This window comes from Bubalus kerabau, chromosome 8 (genome assembly GCF_029407905.1).
Source record: "Bubalus kerabau isolate K-KA32 ecotype Philippines breed swamp buffalo chromosome 8, PCC_UOA_SB_1v2, whole genome shotgun sequence".
NCBI lineage: Eukaryota > Metazoa > Chordata > Mammalia > Artiodactyla > Bovidae > Bubalus > Bubalus kerabau.
The window spans coordinates 45,592,994-45,614,281 of NC_073631.1; the positions used below are offsets into that span (position 1 = coordinate 45,592,994).

General features: G+C 36.7%; 1 protein-coding gene across 4 annotated transcripts in view; it reads left to right on the plus strand.

Moving 5' to 3' along the window:
* MAGI2 (membrane associated guanylate kinase, WW and PDZ domain containing 2) overlaps positions 1 to 21,288 on the plus strand; it is an 831,153-nt gene that overhangs the window by 191,762 nt on the left and 618,103 nt on the right. The gene's annotated exons all lie outside the window — the stretch shown is intronic.

The following is a 21,288-nucleotide window of genomic DNA, read 5'->3' on the forward strand; positions in this document are numbered from 1 at the left end:
CCCAGTGTTTTCTGCAGCACTATTTACAATAGCCCAGACATGAAAGCAACATAAATGTTCATTGATGGATGAATGGGTAAAGAAGATGTGATACATATATACAACTGAATGTTACTCAGCCTTTAAAAAGAAATAATACCATTTGTAGTAACGTAGATGGATTCAGAGATTATCAAGATTAAGGGAAGTAAATCAGACAGAGAAATACAATATGATATCACTTATATGTTGAATCTAAAAAATATACAAACAAAACTTATTTACAAAACAGAAACAGACTGGAAATCAAATGCGTGGTTACCAGACGGGAAGGTGGGAGGGGATAGATTTGAAGTTTGGGATTGGCATGTACACATTGCTGTATTTAAAATAGATAACTAATAAAAACCTACTGTATGGCATAAAAAACCCTGTTCATTACTTATAATAACCTAAATGGGAAAGGAATTGTAAAAATAATAGGTATATTATACGTATAGCTGAATTACTCTGCTGTACAACTGAAGCTAACACAATATTGTTAATCAACTTTATTCCAACATAAAATAATTGAAAAAAAGAAAATACATTTTTAAAAAAGATAAATGGATTTGGAAAAAAGAGAAATACAAAAATTGGCAAGGATGCAGAGAAAAGGAAACCCTGATGCTCTGTTTGTGAGGATTGTCTGCTAAGTCACTTCAGTCGTGTCCAACTCTATGCGACCCCATAGATGGCAGCCCACCAACCTCCCCCATCCCTGGGATTCTCCAGGCAAGAACACTGGAGTGGGTTGCCATTGCCTTCTCTGGGGGATTGTAGTTACTACAGAAAATAGTATGGTGTTTCCTCAAAAAATTGAAACTAAAACTACCCTATCATCTAGCAATTCTGGATATTTATATTGGAGATGAGTGAAAACATTCACTTGAAAAGACTACTGCATCCCCATATTTATTGCACCATATTTACAATAGCCAAGGTATATGGAAACTAAAGTATTCATTGATGTAAGAATGGATAAAAAAAATCGAGATACACAGACAAGCACACAGACATACATATATACATACAGTGGAACATTATTCAGTCATAAAAAATAGCAAAATCTTAGCCATTCACAGCAACATGGATGAAACGTGAGGGCACTATACTAAATGAAGTAAGACAAAGACAAATATTGTATGAATTCCCTTATATGTGTAACCTAAAGAAAAATGTATTTAAACAAAATAAAAGCAACCAAACAAGCTAATAGATAGAGAACAGATTGGTGGTTGCCAGACATAGAGGTTGCTGGTGGAAAAAATGGCTGAAGAAGTCAAAAGGTTTATATATATACACACACACATAAAGTGAGCAATAATTTCTTTTGGAAGATAGAAATCAAGGGAAGGAGATAACAAAGATTTATTCGCTTAATCTTTTCTGTTGTAATCATTTTTTTTAAATGATTCAACATTTATTTTTTAAAATATAAATTTATTTATTTTAATTGGAGGCTAATTACTTTACAATATTGTATTGTTTTTGCCATACATCAACATGAATCTGCCACGAGTGTACACGTGTTCCCCATCCTGAACCCCGCCCCCCTCCCACCCCCGCCACCTCCCTCCCCATACCATCCCTCTGGGTCATCCCCGTGCACCAGCCCCAAGCATCCTGTATCATGCATCAAACCTGGACTGGCGATTCGTTTCACATTTAATATACATGTTTCAGTGCCATTCTCCCAAACCATCCCACCCTCACCGTCTCCCACAGAGTCCAAAAGACTGTTCTATACATCTGTGTCTCTTTTGCTGTCTCGCATACAGGGTTATCGTTACCATCTTTCTAAATTCCATATATATGCATTAGTATACTGTATTGGTGTTTTGCTTTCTGGCTTTCTTCACTCTGTATAATAGGCTCCAGTTTCATCCACCTCATTAGAACTGATTCAAATGTATTCTTTTTAATGGCTGAGTAATACTCCATTGTGTATATGTACCACAGCTTTCTTATCCATTCATCTGCTGATGGACATCTAGGTTGCTTCCATGTCCTGGCTATTATAAACAGTGCTGCGATGAACATTGGGGTGCATGTATCTCTTTCCCTTCTGGTTTCCTCAGTGTGTATGCCCAGCAGTGGGATTGCTGGGTCATATGGCCATCCTATTTCCAGTTTTTTGAGGAATCTCCACACTGTTCCCCATAGTGGCTGTACTAGTTTGCATTCCCACCAACAGTGTAAGAGGGTTCCCTTTTCTCCACACCCTCTCCAGCATTTATTGTTTGTAGACTTTTGGATAGCAACCATTCTGACTGGCTTGAGATGGTACCTCATTGTGGTTTTGATTTGCATTTCTCTGATAATGAGTGATGTTGAGCATCTTTTCATGTGTTTGTTAGCCATCTGTATGTCTTCTTTGTAATCATTTTTTTATGTGTCTTTCCAACTGGACTTTAAGCCCTTTGCATCAGGGAGAGCTTCTTATTTATATGTGTAGACCTAGATCCCACAGTAGCTGGCACACAATAATCAGTAAATAGCCTTGGAAGGTGGGACAAAAAAAGAATTAATCAGCAAAATATATACAGGACTCCTACATTTTTTTAGTTTACACATGTAAAGGAATTCATATAATTAAGGGAAGCGAAAAGTAAAACCAAAAAAACAAACAAGCAACTCAATTTATAATACCTCAATTTAAATAACTCAATTTAAAAATGGGCTATGGACTTAAATGTGACTTGCCCGGTGGCTCAGATGGTAAAGCATCTGCCTACAATGTGGGAGACCTGGGTTCAATCTCTGGGTCAGGAAGATCTCCTGGAGAAAGAAATGGCAACCCTCCTCAGTATTCTTGCCTGGGAAATCCCATGGACGGAGAAGCCTGGTAGGCTACAGTTCATGGGGTCACAAAGAGTCGGACATGACTGAACGACTTCACTACTACTACTATGGACTTAAATGGACATTTTTTCCCAAAGAAAACATGTAAATGGCCAACAGGTATATGAACAAATGCTGAATGTCACTAATCAGTAGGGATATGCTTGACTGCTAATGAATGGAGTATGTGGTGTGGGGTTTATACAGAAGACTTTTGATACAAATAAATAACAACATTAAGTATCTCTGACTTTTGACAATTATTAATACTAGGACTGCCAGATTTGGGAAATGGACCCTACAACTGGACACTAGATTACATTCTCAGCTCTCTCTCCTTCTTTAGGCCATTCATTCCAAGTTCAAAATTCTCTGCAGGAGTATCTCTGCTTGACTGATACTGGGGTTGCATGACTGCACCATAACTGCCAGCATTCAGGCTGATTTTGTTTTCATAGGTCTGCAGTGGAAGGTGAAGTGCTCATAATGCTTTTTCTCACAATGTTTACAAAAAGGTGGATTTCTCAAACAGAGGAAAGCATTAAAATGCTGGACAAACAGTAATGTTTGTCACTGTTGGGGCAACAGTCTTGCCCACCTCCAGGATTATAGTCAGAGGTACCTGACAAAGGACAAAGGTTTTTGTAAGAGGTATGTTTAAAAAAAATGATATTTGGGCTTTTATTGTTAATTTAATTCCATTAGTATTCAGGGGCTTGAGAGACCTTAGAAAATGTGTACTACATTTACAAATATGTATAAAAGATGGGGAAGGGAGTAAAAATTTTAAATTAAAAATGGTGAAATATTTTTTGATAGAGGAAACAGCCCACATATATGAAAACAAATGCAAAGAAAGCAGAAAATGTCAAGGAAATTATGGGTGGGGTATATTAAGCAGAATCCAAGGGCATGTAAACTGCAAGACAAGGGGAAATTTTATAGAGCAGTCATTTTAACTATATTTTAAAACTTTATTGATGCCATAAAATCCAGACCCTATAAACCTGAATTCTTCATTAAAATTAGGCTATCACATGCAAAGACAAATTGAACTGGGATGTAAAAGAGAAACTAGAGGTAAACTAGTAAACTAGTAACATTTTAGAGAATGTTTGCATAAATAGCATTTTAGAAAATATTTCAAAACCAGCATACAATGAAAACATCTAAGAGAAAATAGTGCAGACATTGGAATATTTTATATATACATATGAAATACTGTATAACAACTTTGTCTGTCTGTCCCTGCTTCTGTCTCACTCTGTCTCTCTCCCTCAGTTGATCACTCTGTCTCTTTCACCCTTTCCCTCTCTCCCCGGTTCAATTCTATGCTTATAATCTTTATTCATCATGTATTACTCACTTTTACTTATACTTATTGCTCTGCCTTGGCCTCACAAAGTTGTTTAGTCTTAATCCTTTTTTTCTCAGTCTTTATATACACCATTTAACTTGACTCCTGTTGAATCTGTAGCTCCAACTCCCCAACTCAGACCTAGTTCCTAGGTCTAAACCTATATACAGCCTCCATCTGTATTGTGCTTCAAAAAGACATAAATTAAAATTCTCCTAAATTGAGCACCTAGCCATCTCCTCAAAACTTCTATCCCATCTGTAATCCCAATATCATTCAGTATCATACCTATTAACTCAGTTGCTAAAGTCAGAAACCAAGAAGCCATCCTGATTCCCCACAACATTCAGATAATCATCAAGTCCTTCCAGTTCTAACCCCAAAATAACATCTTCTTAATGTGTCCCCTCTGGTCTACTGGTCTAGTTCCAATGTCCCTGTCACTTCATATTCTCACCATCTCAGAGAATAATAGAGAATGTGTCCTTACTGGTTTTTCTTTCTTGGTGCTAGAATAATCTAATTTCCTCATCTAATCATGTTACTTCTCTACTCAAATAACTTCCACCAGCTTCTCCATAAAATTCTTTGTATGCTGTAGAATATGGCCCCTCTTACTCCTGTCAGTCTCATGGCCACCACCACCCTGCCCCCTTCACTTCACTGAGTTCTCCCAGGAAATGCAAATTCCTTGAATTTGTCCTAAATTAGTTCATTCATATTCACCAGCATGCCTTTGTGCTTGGACTTCCCTCTGCTCTCCTCCTGGTTTACCTGGTGAAATTCTATTCCTCCCCAGTATGTTTTACTCTGTGTGCCCACCTGTAGCCTTCATCATAGTAATTATAGAGTTATAATATTTTGATTGTTAGTTTTTTGTCTCTTTACTAGACTGTTAAACCCCTAGTGCAGTTAGTAGAACGTAAGTAGGTATTATGAATCTTACTACCAGCATGGTTAAATAACATTTCACTATGTCATTTTATATGTTAACCAGTATTAGGGCCATTCTATCTCTATAAAGGATCATGTTTCAGTGTGTATACCTTAGTGAATAACTATTTATCCATTCATTTGCTTATATTAGAATGCTAAGAATCACTCATGACATATCCTTATTCCTCACCTCCATATCCATTTTATCACCAGAGTATATCAGCATTACTTTCTAAACATTGTTTGGATCATTCTGTTTCTCTTCAGTTCTACCATTGCTATCAGTCTAGTGTAAGATACAGTATTTCTTCCTGGACTGCTGCAATAAGTCTCTGAAATAGTTTATTTATGTTTAGTCTGGACTTTCTCCCTCCAGTTTTTGCATTGCATCCAGAGTTATCATTTCAAAATGCAAAGCTAACTCTACTTCCCTTCTATTGTTACTTTCTCTCCACTGTCACACATTAACATACAGAAAACCGTGAATCCATGGTGAGCTTTACTCTTAAGATTAAGGAGAATAAGTAATTGGGGACTATCTAATTTTCCATCACTGAAAGTATAGATACATAAACCATGATGGGGACACATGAAGTGTTATGTAACACGAGCAGCAGATTATATGTACTCCTAGCAACATGAATGGTTCTTAATAAGGACACAGTTGAAAAAATAAGAAACTAAATAAGATCTATAGCACAATACTATTTACATGAATTTAAATGTATTCAAACAAAACAGGATCAGCAAAGATATATTCAAGTGCAAATGCATGTTTCTTATACTTCTTGCTCCTATTCCCTGCATTGGTTTGTTGTTTTTTTTGTTTTGTTTTTTTCCTGTAGCACTTAACATCTAACCAAATATATTTTACTTGTTTATATCATTCTCTGTCTTCTTTATCATAAATGTAAACTTCATAAGGATTTAAATCTATTTGGTTCACTGTTATCTTCCCAATTCCTAGAGTGGTGTATGGCACAGGGAATGGGTGCTCAATAAATATTTAGTCTACTGAATGAATTTTCATTCAGTACATTAGAATATTTGTCTAGTCTAATGAACAGATTTTCATTCAGTATGTTAGAATATTTGTCCATGTGATACATGGAATAATGGAATTCAGTGTAAGGGGAAAAAATCAGTAAATCGGTCAATTTAAACAAACTAACAATAAAGGGGAGACCAAAATCCTTGGCATGACCCTCAAACCCTTCAGGTTCTAGTTTATGTATGTATGCTAAGTTGCTACAGTCATGTCTGACTCTTTGTGACCCTATGAACTATAGCCTGCAAGTCTCCTCTGTCCATGGAATTCTTCAGGCAAGAATACTGGAGTGGGTTGCTATTCCCTCCTTCAGGGGATCTTCTCAACCTATGGATCAAATCCGCATCTCTTATGTCTCCTGCATTGGCAGGCAGGTTCTTTACCATTCACACTACCTAGGAAGCTCCTCTAGTTTGTACCCATCTCTAGAGCATTGTCATCTCTTGACGGGCTCTTCCTGCCCACCAGGTATCTCCCTGCCCACAGATACCTGCTCCCAGTTCTCTAAATGCACCTTATTTCCTGACACTTCAGGATCATCATTCTGATCATCCTGTCTAAAGAACTGTCTAAAGAACTTGTCTTTGTCTAAAGAACTTTTCCTACCCATATTCCCCTCTCCCCAACAGTTCTTTGCCTAGTGAAATCCTACTCATCCTTTTAGACACCTGCTCAAGGGCCACTTCTTCAAGAAACCTTTCTTGGCTCCTTTAGTCTGTAATGCTGCCATGGAAATCCTATGCCAGCATGCATGCATGCCAAGTCACTTCATTTGAAGTCCTGTAATCAATCTTATTTCTTCTGGATGTCTAGATAGATAGATGGATGGATGGATAGATACATTTGCTCTTGGGCTCAGTCATGTCTGACTCTTTGTGACCCAATGGACTGTAGCCCACCAGGCTCCTCTATCAATGGGATTTTCCAGTCAAGAATACTAGAGTGGGTTGCCATTGCTTCCTGACCCAGGGATTGAACCCGCATCTCGTGCATCTCCTACATCGACAGGCAAGTTCTTTACCACTGAGCCATCTGGGAAGCTCCAAATAGATGGATAGGTAGATAAATAAATTATGCATTCAACTTTATGTTATTTCATTAGTTCCAATCTACCCGACTAATCTACAAGCTCCACAAGATCAGGGACTGTTTGTGTTTTCTGTTTGTTTTAAATATTTATTTATTCAGCTGTTTCAGGTCTTAGTTGTGTCACATGGGATCTTTCGTTTGACACACAGTCTTTCCAGCTGTGGCACAGATGCCCTTTGCACAGGCTCCAAAAGCACGCGAACTCAGTACTTGCCATGCATAAGTTTAGTTGCCCAACAGCATATGGTGTCTTAATTCTTGGACCAGAGACTGAACCTGTGTCCCCTGCATTGCAAGGCAAATTCTTAACCACTGGACCATCAGGGAAGTTCCTGTTTATGTTTTTGACCATTGCTATATTTCTGGTGCCTAAAACACTACCTGGCATATAGTAGGTATTCAACAAATATTAAGTATTTGAATGAGTCTCTTTTTACATATTTCTTTGTAGCCTTTAAGGAAATAGAAGTATTATCTGCGAGAATTTCCCTAAATCAAGAAAGCGTCACTCTGAATTTTTTATTCCACTTCAAGGTCACTCTTCTTACAAATGGCCTTCATATCTGTCTTATTGTCTCATCAGAAATGACATTAAGGTCACCAGCCGAGATAAGATTTCCCCAGAATAGTTATTTAATAGAGCTAGAAAGCAACAGGCTCATTTTTTAACTTTTGGGGAACTGATATTAAAGCATCTCCTGTCATTACTTTTTTAGGAAAATATTTAAGTTAATTATGTACAAGAAAATTAATATTTCTTTTGCCTTGGAGCCAGATTCTATGCCTTGTTCAGCTCAAGCTTTTGTAAAATATTTAGTGCTTTTCATTATTGGATTTCTTGGCACTCTTCAGTGTTTCTGTCACTTTAATTGGAAAAAATATAGGAGGTCTTTGATGACTGAAAGAATGAGTCCCTACACCTAGCAACCAGTAACTGGCATTGCTTATTGTGAAAGGAGCTGGCTTTTCAAAGTCAGGGAGCTAAATCTTTGATCAGATTGCTCTTAAAAATCACCATTAACTTTTCCCCTTATTGTAATTCTTGTTTAATCAATTAATTGCAACTCCTGAAGCTGAAGGCAAAGAATAAATGAAATCTAATGAACAAAATCTATGTGATAATGAGATTTCTTTTGAAAATGGTGTTTCTAACTTATACATAGGTTTAATTTTGACTAATAATGTATTTGATAAAAAAAGGTTTTATGGGGAGATATTTTCCCTGATTGACACTTGCTGTATGGCCCATCTCTCATATATCACTTTGCCTGCACTTCTCATCCCTGTCCTTTGTTTGATGCTTGTGAAAATGCTTTTAGATTTAAATGAAAATGCCCATAGATAAAAGAAACAAAGTGTTTCCACTCAATTTTGAGTATGAAGACTAAATCAAATGTTCACAAAGACTTGGCTTCAAAGTATCCAAGACAAGAAATCTTATAAATGGAGAGAAATATATTTAGTTTTCTGGGAATTATAATACATTGAGAGGAGGGATTGAGAGAAGAAAGGGTCACATTTTTCCAGCATTTGAAATGCAAAAACTAAAATAGAGTTACCTTTCAAATCCTTAAAACAATCGGGCAGTGTACCTGTCTACTAATAATTCCTTGTGTTCAAATCTAATAGATTCACCTAAGTAGGTCTCTGGGTTGCTTGCCTAATCATTCCAAGGAAAAGGCAGTATGTTATATCCATTATATTATGTGTGGATAGGAAGAAGCCCAAATGATACACAGATGACCCAAAATTAATGTTTTCTGCTTGTGTTAATCTTTTTACTCTAATGTAAACATTCAAAGTCTGATACTATTTCTCACAGGTTGCATTATGAAGCATAAAGATTTGGATTTCTTTGCTTTGAAAAATGAAAGTTTGGGAAAGTAATTTTCTAAGGGGATATCATTGTTCAAAACATTAACTCATTAAAATTTAAGAAGTTGAAATACTTTAACCTACAGTATTGATGCAAAATTTGAATGTCTCTTTAGAATGCTCATAAATACTGAAAGAAAACAGGATTTTTGCAGGTTGATCTCAGGTTGATCTCAAAGTGATCAACCAAATTTCCTGAGATAAGTTAGACAGGATTTCTAAGACCTTTTAATAAAACATACTACATGCTGGCTCTCAGCAGGTGAATTTCAGAAAGAATGCTGAGAATATTCTTTTGAAAAAAGTTTATTGTGTATGATTGCCAAATACCTCGCATTTTCAAATTTTTGGGAAAGTTGAGAGGAATATTTAATTTATTAAAATATACATTGGCTTTACTGTAAAACATAAGAATGATAAATCAGATCCAAGGGGTATTGCCCGATAAATATACTTTACTTTATTTTTATTTTGACAAAATAATATATGAACATATTATTAAAGTAGCACAAAAAAGCTGATATTTGATATAAAGTGTTCTACTATACTTCTCACCAACCCATATTCTCTTCCTTCAAGGCAATCGCTTTCAACTTCTATAATAATGTAATCTGATATGTGATTACATATTTAAAAATAAATATTATCCTTGTACTGCTGTGTTGTTTTATTAATTTTAGAAATTGCATTTTGATTCCTAATCTAGTATATGAATCTTTAGCTTTCTTTTCCATATACGCACTCTATGTCTCCCTCGTCCCCTTATGGGTGGTCACAGTTTTTCATTAAATTAACTCATGATTTATTTTATTATGATTGCATAAATTACTGTTCACTTCTAAGACAAATTATATACTGTGATTATATGTATTTTTCCTATGAATTAATAACTTCCTTATTTTGGCATTTCCTTAGTTTTCTAATTATATATATAATACTGAATTTCCAAAACTTTACAAAATGCTAGGACATATTATGGAGAAAGCGATGGCAACCCACTCCAGTACTCTTGCCTGGAAAATCCCATGGGCAGAGGAGCCTGGTAGGCTGCAGTCCATGGGGTTGTGAAGAGTCGGACACGACTGACACGACTGAGCGACTTCCCTTTCACTTTTCACTTTCATGCATTGGAGAAGGAAATGGCAACCCACTCCAGTGTTCTTGCCTGGAGAATCCCAGGGACGGGGGAGCCTGGTGGGCTGCCATCTATGAGATCACACAGAGTTGGACACGACTGAAGCGACTTAGCAGCAGCAGCAGCAGGACATACTATTGTCTACACAGATGCATAGGATAATTCCTAAGTTCCTTTTTCCCCTTCTTGATTCAATCTTTTTTTTTTTTTTTTGTATGGCATTATAGTTTTATTTAATGGATATAGCATCTCTATTTAAAAAAAATTTCCTTCTGTTTCCAGAACAGTCACTTCTCCCAGTTTCTACTTTTCTGTTTCTTTTGAGCACTTGTTTGAGGATTTACAGAAGTCAAGTAATTCTTGGCTGTGTATATTCCAACGTGAAGTGGTGAGTTGTAGTTTAGAGGATTTACACCTCCCCATGTTGGGGCTTCCCTGATAGCTCCATTGGTAAAGAATCCACCTGTAATGAAGGAGACCCCGGTTCAATTCCTGTGTCAGAAAGATTCCCTGGAGAAGGGATAGGCTACCCACTCCATATTCTCGGTCTTCTCTTGTGGCTCAGTTGATAAAGAATCTGCCTGCAATGCAGGAGACCTGGGTTTGATCCCTGGATTTGGGAAGATCCCCTGGAGAAGGAAAAAACTACCCACTTCAGTATTCTGGCCTGGAGAATCCCATGGACTGTGTAGTCCATGGAGTCTCAAAGAGTTGGACACAACTGAGTGACTTTCACTTTCACTTTCTTGTTGGGGAAGAGGGCTGTTGACTGGTGGGCTTCATTCAAAGGGACTGGCCTGCAGTTTTGTGCTCTTCAGGGTGAAAGGGAACACCTCCAGACTTTGGTGATAGCAGGTCTTTCCCTAGGGCCATTCAGTTTCTCCAGAGATGAGTGTTCTAGTCTCCTGCCTGGGGTGTATGCCTAGTACCTGTATTCCGGGAGCAGAATAAAGGACAGGAGCTGACAAGTCCAAAGTTTCAGTGAACAAACTTCTGTTTAACGCTCCTGTTTTCAGCTTTGCACTTCAGCCCGTGAGCACTTATGGGGTCCATGGTAAGAACTGATGGATCCTCTTTAATCACTGCCTAAAGGCTCTAGATTTCTGTTTCTTATTTCTGCCAAGATTATTTAACTCTCCTCCATCTATATTCTTTTTCCTCTCAAATTGTGCTGTCATCCTGAATCTACTATTCTCTTCTTTCCTATTCTTTTTCTGTTTCTTTATTCCTCTGTGAGCATTTTAGTTTGTTTTTGTAGATCAGAGAGGAGATAAACTCAATTCTCCATGTATTCATCTAAATAAATTCAAAAGATTGACAGAATAATAAAATTTTTTTGAAGGAGTTGCCTAGATATTTACAAAAAGGTATCCTATCTCACTTGTCTTTAACAAGAAAAATCACTTGTCTTAATCAAGAAAATTTAAAACCAATTTTAACAGATCAACTCCTTGGCATTGAGACATTAGGATGGAATGTTCGGCATGTAAGCATTTGGCATAAAGGGTTCTGATTCATCTCTCAAGTTCTGTGGATAATTCTTTGTTCTGTGCAGGAAAAGACCCTAGTTCAAAGTTCATTTGAAAGAGTTTCTCTGGTAAAGGCAGGGCTCAGAAAGAAAATGCCCTGGTGACATCCTCAGACAGGAAGAAACAAACAGGAAAGTGAAGTCTTATTCAGTGTTTAAGCTGGCTAAGGGCTCCAGATACTAAACTAGAGGAGAACCTGAGACCTGGACACAGGAACTACTTGATGTCAGACAGGGTGTACTACAATAGTCATTCCACATCTAGAGGTTCCAGATAACTACTTCTGACTTTACAGGTGAGTGTTATTGTTCACTGGAATAGTAGAGTGAAAGAAATATTAACATTGTTTTGGTGGCATTTAAGTATTAAAAATCATTATTTCTGAATTTATCAAAATCTTATTTTTATTCAGACTTGTCTATTTTATTATTTCTGGAATTTCTTAGCTCCCGAACTCTGGATATTTGTCATAGAGACTGAGGAGACGGATGAAATGTTAATTGCTTGAATGGGTTAGGGAGGTGCTGGCTTACTTCACACACTAGGTTACATTTTTTTTTTTTTAATGCAAGTCTCAAAATAGTTTTAATGAACATGAAAATATACCCTCAAAATATGCAAAAGTAGAATAATGAATAGGCAAGGAATCAGATTTTTTTTTCAATTCACCAAAATTAGGTTTATTTTTTTTTAATTTTATTTTATTTTTAAACTTTACATAATTGTATTAGTTTTGCCAAATATCAAAATGAATCCGCCACAGGTATACATGTGTTCCCCATCCTGAACCCTCCTCCCTCCTCATTCCATCCCTCTGGGTCGTCCCAGTGCACCAGCCCCAAGCATCCAGTATCGTGCATCGAACCTGGACTGGCAACTCGTTTCATACATGATATTTTACATGTTTCAATGCCATTCTCCCAAATCTTCCCACCCTCTCCCTCTCCCACAGAGTCCATAAGACTGTTCTATACATCAGTGTCTCTTTTGCTGTCTCGTACACAGGGTTATTGTTACCATCTTTCTAAATTCCATATATATGCGTTAGTATACTGTATTGGTGTTTTTCTTTCTGGCTTACTTCACTCTGTATAATAGGCTCCAGTTTCATCCACCTCATTAGAACTGATTCAAATGTATTCTTTTTAATGGCTGAGTAGTACTCTATTGTGTATATGTACCACAGCTTTCTTATCCATTCATCTGCTGATGGACATCTAGGTTGCTTCCATGTCCTGGCTATTATAAACAGTGCTGCGATGAACATTGGGGTACACGTGTCTCTTTCCCTTCTGGTTTCCTCAGTGTGTATGCCCAGCAGTGGGATTGCTGGATCATAAGGCAGGTCTATTTCCAGTTTTCTAAGGAATCTCCACACTGTTCTCCATAGTGGCTGTTCTAGTTTGCATTCCCACCAACAGTGTAAGAGGGTTCCCTTTTCTCCACACCCTCTCCAGCATTTATTACTTGTAGACTTTAGGATCGCAGCCATTCTGACTGGTGTGAAATGGTACCTCATAGTGGTTTTGATTTGCATTTCTCTGATAATGAGTGATGTTGAGCATCTTTTCATGTGTTTGTTAGCCATCTGTATGTCTTCCTTGGAGAAATGTCTATTTAGTTCTTTGGCCCATTTTTTGATTGGGTCATTTATTTTTCTGGAGTTGAGCTGTAGGAGTTGCTTGTATATTCTTGAGATTAGTTGTTTGTCAGTTGCTTCATTTGCTATTATCTTCTCCCATTCTGAAGGCTGTCTTTTCACTTTGCTAATAGTTTCCTTTGATGTGCAGAAGCTTTTAAGGTTAATTAGGTCCCATTTGTTTATTTTTGCTTTTATTTCCAATATTCTGGGAGGTGGGTCATAGAGGATCCTGCTGTGATGTATGTCCGAGAGTGTTTTGCCTATGTTCTCCTCTAGGAGTTTTATAGTTTCTGGTCTTACGTTTAGATCTTTAATCCATTTTGAGTTTATTTTTGTGTATGGTGTTAGAAAGTGTTCTAGTTTCATTCTTTTACAAGTGGTTGACCAGATTTCCCAGTACCACTTGTTAAATAGATTGTCTTTAATCCATTGTATATTCTTGCCTCCTTTGTCAAAGATAAGGTGTCCATATGTGTGTGGATTTATCTCTGGGCTTTATATTTTGTTCCATTGATCTATATTTCTCTTTGTGCCAGTACCATACTGTCTTGATAACTGTGGCTTTGTAGTAGAGCCTGAAGTCAGGTAGGTTGATTCCTCCAGTTCCATTCTTCTTTCTCAAGATCGCTTTGGCTATTCGAGGTTTTTTGTTTTTCCGTACAGATTGTGAAATTATTTGTTCTAGCTCTGTGAAGAATGCTGTTGGTAGCTTGATAGGGATTGCATTGAATCTATAGATTGCTTTGGGTAGTATACTCATTTTCACTATATTGATTCTTCCAATCCATGAACATGGTATATTTCTCCATCTGTTAGTGTCCTCTTTGATTTCTTTCACCAGTGTTTTATAGTTTTCTATATATAGGTCTTTAGTTTCTTTAGGTAGATATATTCTTAAGTATTTTATTCTTTCCATTGCAATGGTGAATGGAATTGTTTCCTTAATTTCTCTTTCTGTTTTCTCATTATTAGTGTATAGGAATGCAAGGGATTTCTGTGTGTTGATTTTATATCCTGCAACTTTACTATAGTCATTGATTAGTTCTAGAAATTTTCTGGTGGAGTCTTTAGGGTTTTCTATGTAGAGGACCATGTCATCTGCAAACAGTGAGAGCTTTACTTCTTCTTTTCCAATTTGGATTCCTTTTATTTCTTTTTCTGCTCTGATTGCTGTGGCCAACACTTCCAAAACTATGTTGAATAGTAGTGGTGAAAGTGGGCACCCTTGTCTTGTTCCTGACTTTAGAGGAAACGCTTTCAATTTTTCACCATTGAGGATAATGTTTGCTGTGGGTTTGTCATACATAGCTTTTATTATGTTGAGGTATGTTCCTTCTATTCCTGCTTTCTGGAGAGTTTTGATCATAAATGGATGTTGAATTTTGTCAAAGGCTTTCTCTGCATCTATTGAGATAATCATATGGTTTTTATTTTTCAATTTGTTAATGTGGTGTATTACATTGATTGATTTGCGGATATTGAAGAATCCTTGCATCCCTGGGATAAAGTCCACTTGGTCATGGTGTGTGATCTTTTTAATGTGTTGTTGGATTCTGATTGCTAGAATTTTGTTAAGGATTTTTGCATCTATGTTCATCAGTGATATTGGCCTGTAGTTTTTTTGTGGGATCTTTGTCAGGTTTTGGTATTAGGGTGATGGTGGCCTCATAGAATGAGTTTGGAAGTTTACCATCCTCTGCAATTTTCTGGAAGAGTTTGAGCAGGATAGGTGTTAGCTCTTCTCTAAATTTTTGGTAGAATTCAGCTGTGAAACCGTCTGGACCTGGGCTTTTGTTTGCTGGAAGATTTTTGATTACAGTTTCAATTTCCGTGCTTGTGATGGGTCTGTTAAGATTTTCTATTTCTTCCTAATCGAGTTTTGGAAAGTTGTACTTTTCTAAGAATTTGTCCATTTCTTCCACGTTGTCCATTTTATTGGCATATAATTGTTGATAGTACTCTCTTATGATCCTTTGTATTTCTGTGTTGTCTGTTGTGATCTCTCCATTTTCATTTCTAATTTTATTGATTTGATTTTTCTCTCTTTGTTTCTTGATGAGTCTGGCTAATGGTTTGTCAATTTTATTTATCCTTTCAAAAAACCAGCTTTTGGTTTTGTTGATTTTTGCTATGGTCTCTTTTGTTTCTTTTGCATTTATTTCTGCTCTAAGTTTTAAGCTTTCTTTCCTTCTACTAACCCTGGGGTTCTTCATTTCTTCCTTTTCTAGTTGCTTTAGGTGTAGAGTTAGGTTATTTATTTGACTTTTTTCTTGTTTCTTGAGGTGTGCCTCTATTGCTATGAACTTTCCCCTTAGGACTGCTTTTACTGTGTCCCACAGGTTTTGGGTTGTTGTGTTTTCATTTTCATTCGTTTCTATGGAAATTTTGATTTCTTTTTTGATTTCTTCTGTGATTTGTTGGTTATTCAGCAGCGTGTTGTTCAGCCTCCATATGTTGGAATTTTTAATAGTTTTTCTCTTGTAATTGAGATCTAATCTTACTGCATTGTGGTCAGAAAAGATGCTTGGAATGATTTCTATTTTTTTGAATTCACCAAGGCTAGCTTTATGGCCCAGGATGTGATCTATCCTGGAGAAGATTCCATGTGCACTTGAGAAAAAGGTGAAATTCATTGTTTTGTGATGAAATGTCCTACAGATATCAATTAGGTCTAACTGGTCTATTGTATCATTTAAAGTTTGTGTTTCCTTGTTAATTTTCTGTTTAGTTGATCTATCCATAGGTGTGAGTGGGGTATTAAAGTCTCCCACTATTATTGTGTTATTGTTAATTTCTCCTTTCATACTTGTTAGCATTTGTCTTACATATTGCGGTGCTCCCGTGTTGGGTGCATATATATTTATAATTGTTATATCTTCTTCTTGGATTGATCCTTTGATCATTATGTAGTGACCATCGTTGTCTCTTTTCACAGTCTTTGTTTTAAAGTCTATTTTATCTGATATGAGTATTGCTACTCCTGCTTTCTTAGGAATCAGGTTTTATATAAATCAGAAAAAATATTTATGACAGCCTTCATTTCCAAAAATTTATTTTTACCAGAATAGATTTTAGTGCTGTTCAAATACAAAGTCATATCCCAGAAATGTACGTAACACAAATATGTCAGTATTTTTAGCTCCCTTTTCAACTGTTATATATCAATTTGATATTCATTTAATTATACCAAATCTGTATTTTCATCCCTGATCGCTCCTAAATGCCAGAACCACAAATTCAGTGCTTTCCTAATGTCTCCATTTGGATATCCCATAAGAATTCAACTCAATCTGTTTGAAGCTAACTTATCATCATCTTCCAAGGTTCTCCTGAGATATTTACCTGTCCCTATGAATGGCACCTCATTTCCCAAGCCAAAAAAAAAATTTTTTTTTTATCAAATTTGGTTTTACTTCTCCTTTACTCCAAATAACCAAACACTGCATATGAGCAGTTTTACTTCCTCAGTAGTTCTACAATGCAACCCTTTTACAATCTCACTTCCAAATGGCTTGCCTAATTTAGGTGATCAGAATCTTTTTCCAAATCTAAAAGATACATCCTAGCCAGTTTCCCAGTTTCCATACTTGCCCCTTTCTAATTCATTCTCCACACTGTAACCAAAGTGATCTTCCTCTAGTACCAATCCTGTCACTTCATTTCCTTTCTTAAACAAGCTTAAGAGCTCCTCTTAACCCTTCTGAATGAAGTTCAAACCCCTAAGTAAAGTTTATTTGTCTTGGCCATTGTTTGTAGTATCATGACCTCTCCTCCACCTCTTCTGCTTCAGACACTGAGCTTTTATCCACCGTATTTTCCCAAATGAACCGTACCCTCTCATAACTCAGTTTGCTTTCTATCTGGGTTCCTCTCATACAATCACCTCCTTGCTATGTTCCTTTACCAGATTAATTCTTTCTTCTTTCAGGACTCCACTTACAGGCCGCTTTTCCAGGCAGCTTTCCCCAAATTACAAATATACTTTCAGTGCTCTCTATCCTAAACCACTCTCATTGACTTCTCCACACCTTATTCCAAGTCTCTATTTTCACAGCCACTAAACTATACAATTTTTGAAGGCATATTGTTTGTTTATTTGCCATGGTATCCCTAGACTCCAACATAATGTACTCATGAAACACACTCAGTAAATATATGTTGAATTAATGTGTGGGCCAATCTATTTGATGTTGAGCCATTCTTCTTCAATGACAATCCCAAGAAGACAGTTAAGTCCAAAGTAATTCAGCATTTACAAGTAGTTGTTAGAATAGACTTTTTACTTTGTTCAGTTCAGTTCAGTCACTCAGTCATGTCCGACCCTTCATGACCCCATGAATCACAGCACGCCAGGCCTCCCTGTCCATCACCAACTCCCGGAGTTCACTCAGACTCATGTCCATCGAGTCGGTGATACCATCCAGCCATCTCATCCTCTGTCATCCCCTTCTCCTCCTGCTCCCAATCCCTCCCAGCATCAGAGTCTTTTCCGATAGTCAACTCTTTGCATGAGGTGGCCAAGGTACTGGAGTTTCAGCTTCAGCATCATCTATAGCAATTAATACAGCAATTTAAAAATGAAGAAATGCCACATACCTATTTTTCTTTAGTTATTGAGTAGACTTAAGCAAATTTTACCAAGTAAATAATTCTGTATGGAGAAGAAAAACAGAGTGTCGGATGTCATAAAGATTCTTGGACTATTGAAATAGAGATTTTCAGAAGAAACCTTGTAAAGATATATTCAAGCAAAACCAAAATCGCCTGATATTTTAAAAGCCTTGCTCTCTTGTGCTACAGTAAATGTCAATTTAACTATTAAGGGACCAAATTATTCAAGATCAGTTGCATTTACAGTTAAATAAAGATGAGAGTTACTATGAGGACAGTTGTTTCATCTTAAGAGTCTGCCTGTACTTAAACTGTTAAATGATATGTGAATGATCTTCACCCTTTATTTCTCTTTTTCTTGTATCACTGCCTGAGTTCTTTAATTGAAATCCTTTGGGTTAAGAAAATTATGATTTCTTTAGCCTTCTGGATGAGGGAGTTGAGTTGGTTCACTACATAGTGCCTATGACTCTATTTCAAGCTGGAGCTCAATAGCATTATGCCCCCAATTTTCTAAAATTAGCCATGAGGCTCCCAGAGGAATTCACTTAATTTAGCTATTTTATGTTAGATTTCATTACAGAAATCTATTAGATTATCATTAATCTTAGAACTTATGATAATATTAAATAAAAATAACAGAATGAGTGTTTCTTAAATTGAAATATGCCCAGGAACTGCTCAGTGCTACCAAATAATTCATTGGACCTTATGTAAGTAACTATATGTAACTAACTAAAGTCAGATCTTCTCTCCTACCAGTATATTTGTCAGATTTCTCTCTTTGGTTATCCTCTCCTCTACCAATAACTCAGGAGCAATTCCTAGTTAAAGAATTTTCTCTCAAACTTGTATTGCATCCTAAAATAGGCATTTCCCTAGTGTGGCAGTTCTCCAGAATATTTATTTCACTTCTGCACATGGGAAAGGTGCATTCATATGTGTAACACACATGAACGTACCCAGATTTCTGGCTAAAATATAGATTAAACTATGCTCTGTACAATTCCTGAGGGCTAGCTTATACTACACACTGACTCCCTGTTAAGTGATCAACTCATCCATGTGTCTTTGTGAGGCTTCAGCTGAGAACTGTTACATTTGGATACTGGCTCAAGTTTAGGATTTCTTATTGACATTTGGATAACAAGCAGGGCTCTGGAAGTAACTGGTAAACAAGAAAAATGATGCTAGTTTTATTATTCATCTTCAATGGTGATGGTGGTTTTAGTTGCTATCGTGTCTGACTCTTGTGACCCCATGGACTGTAGGCTGCCAGGCTCCTCTGTCCATGGGATACCCCAGACAAGAATACTGGAGCGGATTGCCATTTCCTTCTCCAGGGGATCTTCCTGACCAAGGAATTGAACCCGGTCTCCTTCATTGCAGGCAGATGATTTACTGACTGAGCTATGAGGGAAGCCCCATTCATCTTCAATAAGTTGTTCTAATAACTCTCTAAAAAGAGTGTTAGACATCATCTGCAGTATGACTTTAATAAACAGCTGGCAGTCAAAACTAATAACACCAAAAGCTAATTTTAAAGATTTCTTTTGCTCTGTTCCCATAGTATTTAGTCTATATCCTTGAAACAGCCTTCACCACATTTCATTGTGCCTGTTGTATCCTTCAGAATGGAAGTTCATGGAACCAGAGAACTACTGTCCTTCTTGTCTTGTCATCATCTACTACTGACTGGACAGCCAGTACCTAAATGGAAGGAGCATTTTATTCCCAGGGCTCCATTCCTTTTCTCTAAAACCTTAACTCGCTGCTGTGGCATCTTCCCAGTTTCTTCTCTCCTTCCTTTCTTATTTCATTCCTTCCTTCCTTGATGATACAGATATTTTTAACACAGTTGTTCTGCTCTAGAAATTGAAGAAACAACAGTGAACGAGACTAAGTCTCTATCGTTATAGAGCTTATTTCCCAATAGGAAAAAGTATCGGCTTTGATACTGACTCATGCACATTCGTTTTAATCACTATCCATAACTCAACAGGAAAACCGAATTACAAAGACACTTTGGGGTTATAATAGGAGCAAATAACCTCTCTGACCCATCACTTTACTCAGGAATATCTTAGTGTTTTTCACCATATGCAGTCCCTTGCGAAAGCCTACTGACATATACAGGACACACAGTCAGGATATTTTCTGCTTCCCCAAATTCTACTTTTCCCTGGTCCATCCTTAATCTTTGAGCACCTCATCACACATCCTTCTGTTTTCCAGTGAATTTTAGTGCTTTACAGTAAGTAAAAATGAAAATAATTCCCTTTACACTAACTGATTGCACTATGTATATAGAACTAAGTGCCTAATTTTCTTTTGAGGAAAACAACATAGAAGGGAAATAAATTCCTATATTTTAGGTCAAACTCACATTTGATAATAATCTCTCTGAATCTTGTTCTTTACCAGCTTAGGTAGCAGAGTACAAAACATGAAGCTCTACTTTTTAAAATGCAGTTATTAAACTTGTTAAATGAGAAAGTAAATAGAAATCTCAGCATAGATGGTTTAAAAAGAAAGATAATTTCAGAAAACAGTACAATTTCTTGAATGTACTTTTATACTGAAATCAAATACCACTTTAAATTTAGACACAATTAAATATTTGCCATTCCACAGGTTATATATAGTTTCACATTAAGATAATTTGTTTATACTCTGACTCCAAGCATCATTGCACCAAACTGGTGCAGAAAAATTATGGAAAGTGTTACCCAAATTAAATATAACAGTATAAGACAGAGTCAGGAATTAAATTGTAGAATTTGAGTTCAGTTCAGTTCAGTCACTCAGTCGTGTTCGACTCTTTGTGACCCCATGGACTGTAGCACGCCACGCCTCCCTGTCCATCACCAACTCCCGGAGTTTACTCAAACTCATGTCCATTGAGATGGTGATGCCATCCAACCATCTCATCCTCTGTCGACTTTGAGTACATTATCTTAAAAATGACAAGCTTATATCTGAGCTTTATGGTTCATCCTATATACTGATAGCAAAGTCAAGAATACTTATGAACTCCAAAGAGGAAGATATAAGTGAAGTGGTGTGTATATAGATTAAAAGAGATTATTGACTAAGTTTGTGCAGTCCTGTTAATACACTTTTAAGCCAGAGCTACTAAATATTTGCAAATGTGTTAAAAACATGGATTCTAAGTATTCACCCACTCAAAACCCTGAGTCTGAT